Source organism: Phaseolus vulgaris, chromosome 11 (assembly GCF_051622355.1).
Source record: "Phaseolus vulgaris cultivar YP4 chromosome 11, ASM5162235v1, whole genome shotgun sequence".
Lineage (NCBI taxonomy): Eukaryota > Viridiplantae > Streptophyta > Magnoliopsida > Fabales > Fabaceae > Phaseolus > Phaseolus vulgaris.
Window position 1 is genome coordinate 52,289,297 of NC_143508.1, and position 12,408 is coordinate 52,301,704.

The window sequence follows — 12,408 nt, forward strand, 5'->3', positions numbered from 1 at the left end:
TAATCTATAATTAAAAATACACTATTTAATATTTAACCTTTAATTAATCATTAGTTCTCTGCTTAAGTATAATAGTCTCGATTGATCTTAATCAAAACACTGGACGTAAGGATCGACGGTACACCGTTATTTACTTCATTAAATATATAAACGAGTTGTTTACAAAATTTTAATGCAACTTTTTAAAATTTTGACTCAATTTATTTGAGTAAGGGTTAAATATATTTTTGTTATCTTTATATTTTTTTTTAACTTTCGTTTTAGTATCTATAATTTAAAATTAATTAATTAACCCTCAAACTTTAAAAAAAATATGAAAATTTAATTATTATTTTTGTATCAACTTTGTGCCTGTATCTGAATATTAAACTTAGATATAACAATAAATAAAATCACTATCTTTTAAATTATACCGAAGTTGAGTCAATGATAATATTTTTATTTAATTTATACAATGTCATGACTCACAGCAAGTTTAACTTTCATTATTTTTAAGTCAAATTAATTAATTATCATTATATAAAAGAATTAATCTACGCTCAGCATTTTTAAAAACAGATATATAGGGACAAAATTATGACAATAATAAGGAGGAAAATGAAAGAAATAATATTTTTTTATCAGTGAAAGAAACCGTATATATATAAAAACTGTAATGAAAATATGTTTAATTATAAAATAAGATACTTTAAAGATTTAATAGAAATTAAAAATGATTTTTTATGTATATGTAACAGTGACAGGATTTGAACTTAAATAATATAAAAGTAAAATTGTTCACGAGATTTCTATGTTCATTTTGATATTTTAATCTTAAAAGATTGTAAAATTAACTTTGTTTTCAATATTAAAAATTAAAAGAAAGCCGAATATGTAATTATCAATTTTTCGAATAAACATAGAAAATTATTTATAATACTATTAATGGATAATTGTTGAACCAAACGGAATTAATTTGAAAACTGTGAAGAAAACTTATGCTCAAATTTGGCTCACTTAAAAAATATAATAGAAAGTGAGAGAATTAAAATAAAAAATAAAGCAAATATTTAATTAACATTATATTATTATTTAGTAGTTATTTTTTATAGCTGTTTTGTGAGAGTTTACAAAATTCACATAAGAATATGAAGAAAATTCATTTTTTTACAAATATTTATGGGAAATTTGAGAGAAAAGTATCGTCAACTATAAATTAAGTTCGAAACTAAGAAAAAAAAATATGAGCAATTTATTTAAATGGGTTAAATTTAAAGCTTAAATTTATGTTACAAGAAAATATAAAATTTAAGTTTATTAACTCGCCAATAACTTCTTTTATTTATTAAATAAAATTTAATATCTTTGTAATAGAATGATATAAAAGTAAGAAGAAAATGACAATAAAAAGCCCTCAAACACAAAAATTTCATAATGATATGTTTTATCACTATTATTTACACTCAATATTAAACTTCTAAAAATAAATTTGATATTTCTGAATAAGAATAAGTAATAAAATGTAATAAGAATATAAATAATGCTAACATTTATCATTTCATTAATATATATATAGAAAGAGATAATATAAGTATTAGTTTTAATAATAATAAAAATTGTTTTTGACGAGTTATAATGGTGAGAAACAAATGTGTGTGAATTTTTTTATTGTTTTTTTTATAACAAATTTTATGTTAGGAATAATTATAAAACTTGACATCTCAATTACACTGACGCCTCAAGTAACAACAATCATTTAACAGCACATAAAAAAGTATTATTAATATATATATATATGAAAAATTAGATCAAAATTTATATATTATCAAAAACAGTACATAGACTAAGCTATAAAAAAAAATATTATAAAAATAAATTGTTGGAGATCCCACATCGGATAATTCATTGTATATAAGTGAGTGCAAACCTCATTCTCATGAGTTAGTTTTATGGAGTTGAGTTAAGCTTAAAGTTTACTTCATAAAATTATACTTCGTAAAATTAGACTTAGAAAAAACTACAAATCTATACTAAAATTAAAATTAAGAAATTCTCTTAATGAAGATTAAGAAATTGGATGTTGAAAAATGTAGAATTCAACTATTCTACAGTGAAAGAAAGAGTTTTAATTGCATGTTATTAAATTTGGGGACATGCTTAGCATGATGTGTAAGAAAAGAAGTAAGATGATTGATAATAGTGAAAGAACAAAAATTAGGGTAGGGAAAGGGGAAAGGGGGGTCCCAAAGGGTATAGCACCTATACCTATAATGGGGTCATAGACCTAAAGAGTCTGTCCATGTAGGTCATGGTCATAGCCTAACACTAGCTAAGTGCCCTTATAGATTGGCCTCATTGGAAACCAATAGCCCCTATCCACTATCACCTATAAGCCACCTTACATGTGTAGGGTACCCCACTTTTACAGGATCAAACTTGGGGGGCCCCCTTTACCTCTTTCATATGCATCTTTGCCACTTTGTTTGCCCAACTAGGGTCATAATTATGTACGATAATGAAACCATCTTTAATTATTTATTATTATCATTAAAAAATTAATAAATAAAAATTAATTTTAAAAATAAAAATAATTAATCATTATATTATCCAAATTAAATATTATTTTAAAATTAAAAAATTATTAATATTTAAAATAATTTTTACTATTAATAAAAATTTAAATTAATTTTTAAATTGTTATCTAATTAACTTTTGTATACCAACTATTTTGAATTATAAAATTGATAACTAAAATATTGAGAGTTAATTAGATACGATTAACTAATTAAATATTAATTTAAAATTTAAAATATATTTTAGATATTAATAATTTTTTAATATATAAAATAATATTTAATTTAGTTAGGTAGTAATTAATTATTTTTGTTTTTAAAATAATTTATATTTAGTGATATTTTAGTAGTGTATAATATATAAATAAATGTAAAATATGTTTTATAAATGAATTTTATAGATTTAAGTTAGATTTAAAGTTTTTATTTTTTATTATTTTTCATCAATATTATTCTTGCATTTAGATGAGAAAAATATAAATAAGAAATTTTGTTTAAGTTTTTTTTTTCTATTAGTTTGTGTTTGTTTTCACTAAATCAAATACAAATTTTTAAACTTATTTTTTTAAATAAAATGTGCAATTTGAGATTGTGCGCAAAAAAATGTGATTCAGAAAAGAAATTTAACAAAATCAAATATAAATTATATTAAACTCAACTTTTAATTATAACTTGAGTTTGTACATGAAGGATGCGATTGAGAAAAGAAATTTGATTGAAAATAACTAATTACATTTTATGATAGATATTATTTTATATTAATAATATAATTGATTATCTAAAAATTTCATTTTAGTTAGGATTCAATATTCTTAATCTATCTAAAATCATTCTTTAAGAATAACTAATATATATTTTTCTCTCTACTAATGTGTCCTAGTAAGATGCAATTAATTACTTCAACAATAATATTTTAGCAGGTTTAAAGTTTAAACTATGATTATAAAAATAATAATTTAAATACATTTTTATTATATGTAAATTGAGATAAGAAATATCTGTGTGAGTAATATTGACAATGAAAAATATTAATAATAATAAATAAGAATATTTTTAATATTGGCAATGAATTTAGAATTTCTGGATTGTGAATACTACTTAAACATCTTATGAATAGACCAATAAAGGTGAATTTTGTTGAAATAAAATTATAATTAAATTTAGGAAATATTGATGCAGTTTTGTCTTATATAAGTAAGTGGCTGGGTCAATCGACATTACTTTTTTTTTTTCATTTCATGAATAAAACAAAAAAGTAGTGGTGGTAGTTATTTGCAATTCACATTCTAATTATATTTATTTTTACTATATTTACTTATCGGTGTTAGATAAGTTAGTATTCGATTTGTATGGATGAATACGGTCAAAATTATTAAGCTCGAGTAGAATGTTACTAAGTGAAAAAACAGTGACTAAACATTAAGTAATGTGTTTTTAGTTATGATTTAAATCTTAATTCGACCTAACAACAATATAGATTCATGATAGTTATATAAATAGTCACAAGTTCTGAAAAAGATATACGTTATCACCACACATTAATAGTATCAAACATGAATACTGAAATCTTATTTGAGTATCAGAATTATAAGTACCATTCTGATCGAATATTTGTGAATGAGTGAAGGCTAGTGAAGTGAAAAAGAGAGGAAGGTGACCGACCAACCGAAAAAAAAAATTTCAATTCAATCCGTACAAGAATACTAAGAAAATTCAAAGTTTAAAAAATTTAGTAATTTGAATGAGGAATATTAGTAATATATTACTTAACATAACCTTTTAAATATACTTTCTATTATAGTTAAAATTTAATAATTTTAAAATGATGTCAACCTCATTTTTTATTTAATGAACTTCACTCAAAATTTTATAATTTTAAATAAATTTTAATCAACAATAAAAGATGTTATCGATCATCCTCTTTTTTCAATTTCAATATGGGAGATGCTTTTTTTTTTGGAAATACTTGCTTTATGATTATGAATCCAAATCAATAATTATAAAACTAAACTCAAATCTGTCCAATTTAATTATTTGATTGGTTATGCTATGATTGAACCAACATATAATTGGGTTAATTAGAGTGAAAAACTATGGAATAAACCAATTAATTGGATCCTTTTCACAAATGAATAATTTCATACCTAAAATTAAACTTATGATTAGTTAATATCAACCACCACATTATTATTATTATTAGAGTTTAATCTTCTTGGCCACAAGTTCATTATAAAGACACACCAATCAAGTTGTCTACACACCAAAATAGCAAAAATAGTTACCCAAGTTGAAAAGTTATGATTTTATTATTGAGTATAAACCTAGAAAAGACAACGTGACAATTGATTCTCTTTCTTACTCTTTTATGATGGTAATATATCAGTCCAAACTACAACTAATTCCACAATTAAGTGCAATTATACAATTGTGTCTGCAAAAACGCCTCCCAATCCTCATTATTTAGTTCGAGATCAGTTACTATATTGGAAAGGTAGACTGGTTTTACCTAAAAGACACAAATTAATAAGAAAAATTCTCCAGAATTCCATAGTACATTGTTGGGTGGACATTTAGGATTCACAAGAACCTTAAAGAGACTTGCGGCACAGTCCTATTGCCAATGTATGCATGTTAATGTAAAGGAGTATGTGCAAAATTGTTTAATCTATCAACAAACAAAACATGATACAACTCTTCCATCCGGGTTACTACATCCCTTGCCAATTCCGAAGCAAATATGGGAGGATGTGGCCATGGATTTTATTACCAGTCTTCCCTCTTCTAACGGGCATACGATTATTATGGTGGTCATTGATAGACTTTCCAAATATGCACACTTGGCTAGTTTGAAAACTGAATTCGATAGCAAGCAAGTGTCTGAGTTGTTTGTGAAAAACATAGTCAAGTTACATGGTTTCCCAAAGTCCATAATTTCTGATTGTGATAAAGTGTTCACGAGTCAATTTTGGCAACATTTGTTTAAGTTGAGTGATATCACTTTGAAATTAAGCATTGCATACCACCCATAAATAAATGGTCAATTAAAGGCATTAAACAAATGCTTTGAGATGTATCTAAGGTGCTTTACCTATGAAAATCCTAAGAAATGGTCTAAACTGTTACCATTGACAGAATTTTGGTACAACTTTTCCTTCCATCACAGCACGAGCATAACACCCTTCAAAGCCGTATACGGTAGAGAACCTCCACAACTAATTAAATATACCATCAACAACCAAGATCCCACTAATGTGTAGGACCTACTCGTTCAGAGGGATGCCACACTTAGCTAACTCAAGACAAATTTACAAAAAGGCACAACTATACATGAAAAAGAGGCAGATAAAAGAAGAAAACCAATGCAACTTGAAATTGGTGATATGGTATGTCAAACTTCAACCCTATAGACATCATTCTGTATTGCTAAGAAAGAATACAAATTTTAGCCTTCGATATTTCAGACCATTTTCTATAATTAAGAAGATTGGGGAAGTAGCTTATAAACTCCTTTTGCCTCCTTTCGCAAAAATACATCCTATCTTTCATTGTTCTCAGCTAAAATTGTGTAAAGGTGATCATGCTTAGCCATATGTTCCGTTACCCATTTCAAATTCACATACATGTTTAATGCTACAACTGGAAGCCCATCATATGGAATCAACAACAAGTGAAAAACAACACTTATTTAAGTGGGAAGACTGCCAACTCACGTGGAAGGATAACATGACTTTGAAGCAAGCTTTTCCAGAATTCAACCTTGAGGATAAGGTTTCTTTTAAAGAGGAAGGTAATGTAACAAACATAGCTACAACAAAGGAAATTGTGGAGAATAGTGGAAATAAGAAAAAAGGACACGTGGGAAGCAACGAAAGAAAGAGGTGGAGTGCTCGGGCCAAAATAACTAATTCTAAGCTGGCAAATTTTGAGTGGTCCAAGGTAGATAATGGAGAGAGAGAAAATGGGGAAAGATTGTACTGTTTCTCCTTTTGTTCAATCTTCTGAACCTTACATGTTCTGGATATTTTTCGGTTGCTCTGTTTTGAGGAAATAGATACGTCCTTCTCGGGGTATAAATTCTTTTTGTTATTTTCATATTTTTCTGCTAGATACAAGAGGGTGGGTGCATATCTTTTCTTCCGTGCAGGTACCACTGTTACAATAGTGTCAGAGTCCTTTAAAACATATATCTAGCAAGAATTTGTTGTTTGATTTATTAGATCATCCGCTATCGGGTCACCCATAAATATATAGTCTTATATGTACGAATTGTTAGATCTTGACGTGAGAGAGTGTAAGGCTAATTCATAGTATATAAGTGAATGCAAAACTTATCTTATGAATCAGTATTGTAAGATTGAGTTAAGCTTAAACTTTGTCAATCAATAACTTATTCAAGAAATACATAATTTTTTCTTCCAAAAATAAATAGAAAATTGCTTATCTTAAAAGAAACACATAAAAATATAAATTTAGTTAATTCATTAAATAAATTACTTATTTAAGTTGTGCTTATGACTAATTTCCGTAAAAAGAATCTAACCAATAATTTTTTTTTATCAAATCTCCTTTTCCTAATAACATTTTGTTCTTTTAAAAATAATCAAAATCATACATATATATATCATGACGATACATGAGTTAGTTCTACTTATATCAATCAGCAATTAATGACTAGATGATAACATAATTTTTTTTACCATATGAATATATTTTAATTGAATTGCATGAGTCCCATTTCTCTTTTTTTTTTTTAATTTCTTAGTAGCCATTATGATCCAAATCTCAGGCATCTAACTTTTTTTTACAGTCTCATAGTATTTGTAGGGTTAGGCAGTAACATATATATAGCATGCATATAGGTTTAGGTAAGTCCGTATATGCACATGACACACATCCATATATATATGACACATGTGAAACTCTACTACCATACGTTGTGCAAATCTGTGATGGCTACTACTACCTATGCTGCACCCTATGCATAACACTGTAATAAACGTTATAAAATTTTAAAAATAATTAAAATCCTTATTTTAAAAAATGTTATAAAATTATATGTGGTTATTTTCTAAAATGTATGGAAGGAAACCAAACGTATTTTCCATGATGGAACTTACTTTCAACTTCTCTAATTTAGCTTAATTCCAATAAAAGTTTATAGTAACATCTAAACTTGATTTTCTCAAGTGTTTCACTACGAAGAATACAAGGAACATTAACCCTAACAGTAAATGCATCAGATACCAATGCAGAATCACATTCAAGTCATAAACTAGTAAAACTTATTTTTTTAGCCTATTATACCTCAAGGGAAAGATTATTACTTATTTGTTTTAAATTTTATTTCTTGACATTTCTAAACATTCTACTATTTTTAAGATTTATGATCGATGTGAAAAACTGAGAAAACACAAGAAGAAATAGTTTAAATTGTGTTTTTTTTATGAGTATTGTTTCGACTTGTAGTCATTCCTTGTTAATATGTCAAGTATTTTTTAAACACTTAGTCACTTATAACTAAAAAAACTTGAGTATTGTTTAACAAACACTCACTCCTAGACAAGATTTGTCTAGAGTGTGATAAAAAAAATCACGGAGTTTATTCACTAGATAGGGGAACATCTTTTGATGTTTGCAAGGTTTAAACTCTTTTTTCTAGTTTGTTAATGAACACAAAAGTGTTTTTTACAAAGCTTTTAGGACACAATCATATTTTAAGAGCATTTTGATACTTTTTGCAAATCAAATTGGTTGTTCTTCTTATTGAAATATAACTTTATATAGACGTTAAAGAAAATATTCGTTTCACATCATTTTTTGGTCTTTGAGTAGCTTCAAGTCGTAAGAGTGTCTTACTTGCGTTTGAATAACTTAAACATAAAAGATGCATTAAATGTTTTGCATGCATGTATTAAATGTTCTTTTCATCTTGAAGCAACATCTCAATAACTATAAGAACTTATCAGTTATTGGCCAGAGTGTCTTTACTTGAAGTTATGTAAAGCGCAGGACTGTACAAAGTGTCTTTACTTGGTAGTCTATTCCAGTGTTGATAAAGCAAGCGTCACTGAGTTGTTGAAGCACTACAATTTTTTATATGTTGCAAGATTCTTTTATGTGAGATATGCTTTTATGAATCTTCTTGGTAGACAAAGGAAACAAAAATTCTCTAAAGCATTGAATAAGCACAAATAATTTTTTAAGAAATATAATATTAGCTTAAAACAGTGTGAGCACAACAATGTTTATCGAATGTAAAAGAGACTGAAGAGTGTTATATTGTCTAATAGATGAAACACTTGCGACTTACATGATCTATTGTGAACAAAAACATTTCGCCTTAGATACGATGTTTGATAAAAAAAAATTAGATCAGCAAACAAAATATGATAATGTTTTATACTTTGTGTTTATCAACACTTAATCAAAGCATAAGTTGTTGAATTTTTCGCTAAGAGCTTATTATTTATTCTTTTAGATTACATAACTGAAAAGTCAAGACTGACTAGATCAAAGTAGATCAACCATGGTAAGTTGTTATTTTTGCTATAGTTGATTTTATTCCTTTTATTTTTTTTCTTTGTGATTGTAGAAGTTATATACTCTAATTGTTTTAATAAACCAAGCAAAAGTGATAATATGAATAAGTGGAGATGTTGGTTATAAGTTAAGGCTTTAGAATTTCTAAGAACATATTTGGAAGTTTTGGATATTGAAGTTTCTTTTCTTGGAAGGAAAACTAATTTTAGGAGAGCTAATAATCTACATCTACTCAATTAATTTGATTAAAATGATTTGGAAATTGTGTTAGAATAATTTGGAATTTAATTTGGTATTTGTAGTGTGTGTATTGATAAGAATTACTTTCCTTATGTTGGATTGGATTCATTTTGAGTGTTGATTAGTTATAATTGAATTGAATAAATATTATATTATTGTTTTTAAAATTATAAATATTTGAAATATTAGTTCATTTTTATATGATCCTACTTAATAAGAGAGTTATGTAATATTGTTGATGATGATAACAGTATCAACCAAGATACGAGTGATAATAGTTTCATTAGTTTTTTTTTTTCAGATTTCATTCTGGTTGCGATTAAAACTTTGAGAAGATAACAATTTTTAAAAAATAATTTAAATTAAAAGGATAGTTTTATGTTTCAAAGTACTTTTCAGTAAAACTTTAATTTTTTTTCCTTACCATTTTCGACCTTCATATTGTTTCTTCATAATTTTTTATATATTATCTATTCAAAATCTGAAACAAGTAATATATAAAAAAATTGTCTGAGACCTAAAATTAAAAATTCATTTATTTCTCAAATAAAGATATTCAAAATTTTAATTATTTTTGTCTATCATAAACTGAAATGAATTTAAAATTGTCATCATCTATCTTGTGAAGTTCCAATTATGCTTTTTTTTTCTATTTGTATTCTAACCTATGAAACTCGGACATTCTTCTTAAATGATATGGTATCAGACACCGACACTCGTATGACACTTGTAGGACACGTATCCGTGAAGTGTCCAATTCAAAAAGTATTTGTTAGATTTCTGACAATTCTAATACGGTTCTAACACAATTTTAAAAAGAAAAAATAATTTAATTTTCTCAAAATTCAAACTTTATTGTATAAATTGTTATTATGATTATAAAAATAAGAAACAAATCCTTGTGAATCAGTCATGAAAAACATTTTTCTACTTCAAAAAATAATCTGGAACATACTTGTACACATAAATCTTTATTGTCAATTTATATAATTCATAATTATATAATATATAGATCCGTGTCCCCGTGTCCTACATTTTATAGATTTTACGTATCTCCGTATCCATGTCAGTGTCGTAACACTTTATTGAGGGTTATACAAATAAAGAAATAAAAGGTGAAATTGAAATTGTTTAAATGAATTAAGAAAATGAAAATAAGTAAAAAGTAAAATTATTTTTATTTATTATTATTATAATAAAAAAGCAAAATAAAATAAAATATAATAGATTAAGGAATCCCACAACATATTAAAAATAAATATACCATTATTCTTTTAAGGTAGTTACTGTTGGTCAAACTATGATTCCTTTTCTAGAACACTTTATTATTGATTAATTTTATTAAAAGAAGCATAACTAAAGGTTAATTAAGTAAAGAATTACTCTAGTTAGTTACTTTACTACATTTTAACTATAATTAAAATTATATATTTTAAAAAAAGGTTAAATAAATTAGTGATATTAGAATTTAGAATTTTAGGTTATTTATAAGAAAGAAAAGTAGGGTAGTGGTGTGCCTTAATTAGCCCTAGTCTAGGAAAGTACTTGACAAAAGTAGGTAAAAACTAAAATCTTTAGGCTAACTTAGCCCTTAGCTAGGGCTAGCTCTAGGGCATAGCCTAGACTACTATAGATCAATTGAATTACAAGGATTCTGCAATATAGCAAACTTTGGCATTTTCTGCTCATAATGTCTTAATGTTTCAAATAGATACAAATTTAAATTTACACCACAAAATTAAAAAAAAAAGTTAAGAAATAAAATAAATTTAAAGATAAAATAAAAAATAATAATTACTTTATTTTTGAGTTTTTAAATTTATTCCAAATAATATTTTATCTAAAAGATTTCACTAGTGTCCATGTTTACTTAAGAGCATTTTTTATTATACTTTCACATCAATTTTGAGATATATTGTAGGATTATTAATTAGTTGAAGATTGTGTGTACTTTTAATGAAAATTTCAACTACATTAATATATTTGACAAATTACTTTTATTTTGTATTTGATAATTTTGTAGTATAATGAAAATGAGATTTTGGACTATATAAGTTGAAAAAAATTGGATTGAAGTCAGATTAAAGTTATATTTAAAATTAAATCAACCACTATTTTACAACATCAAATTAGTTTAGGGTTAATTTTGTGTTTTTAAATTAATCAAAATTTGTGAATGTTCATGCTGAATAATAAGTAACATGCAGAGGGAAAAAATGAAAATAATTTATGACTACCTTCCCATGATAAATTTTAAATTTAATAAATATTTGTGGATTCCGTTATCTCTTTTTCATCACTATATAATATATTATATAATACCAAAAGTTTAAATATTAATAATCTATTTTGTAAAGATTTATCTAAAATACTATTTTTGAATAAAATTTATTACCTTTTAAAGAAAACAAAAACATTTTATTAAGCATTCATTGAAAGCAATTTTTTTCTATTCTAAAACTTTTTTTAATAATCTAATTCCTCTCTTTATATATAAATAAATAAATAAATAAAGTCATTGGCTAATTGAATTCAACTTTTTTATCAGTGTAATTTATCTTCTTTTTAAAGGCCTGTTAGGGGAGAAGAAAGCAAGTGATTCCTACCTATTATTGTTCCTTTTTATAAAGCAAAATTATTAAAGAATGAAAGTTTCCCACTATTCTTTTTCAATGGATAATACCATATAAGGTAATAACCCTTCCATTTTTTTCTTCATTTCTTTCCTATTGTATCTTCTTTTTAAAGCAAAATAATTTTTTCCAGTAAGGTACAAAAGATTGGTCCATGTTGTACATAAAGTGTCTCAAATATCATACAAATAAAATAAAAAATAAAAGACGAATCTATGATCACAAGTTTGTGTCTCAACTTTTGAACATCGTGTGTTCCGATACGATCAATATATAGTTTCACATCATCTAAGAGTCGATTTTAATGACAATTTAAATACACATTTCTCCCTCTCTTAACCTACCTAGGTGTTTTTTAAGGACAAAATTGTCACGGAGCTCAAAAACTCAACAATACTTTGGATGCGGTGATTGATTTAGCGATGCTATCTCAACGGACTTAA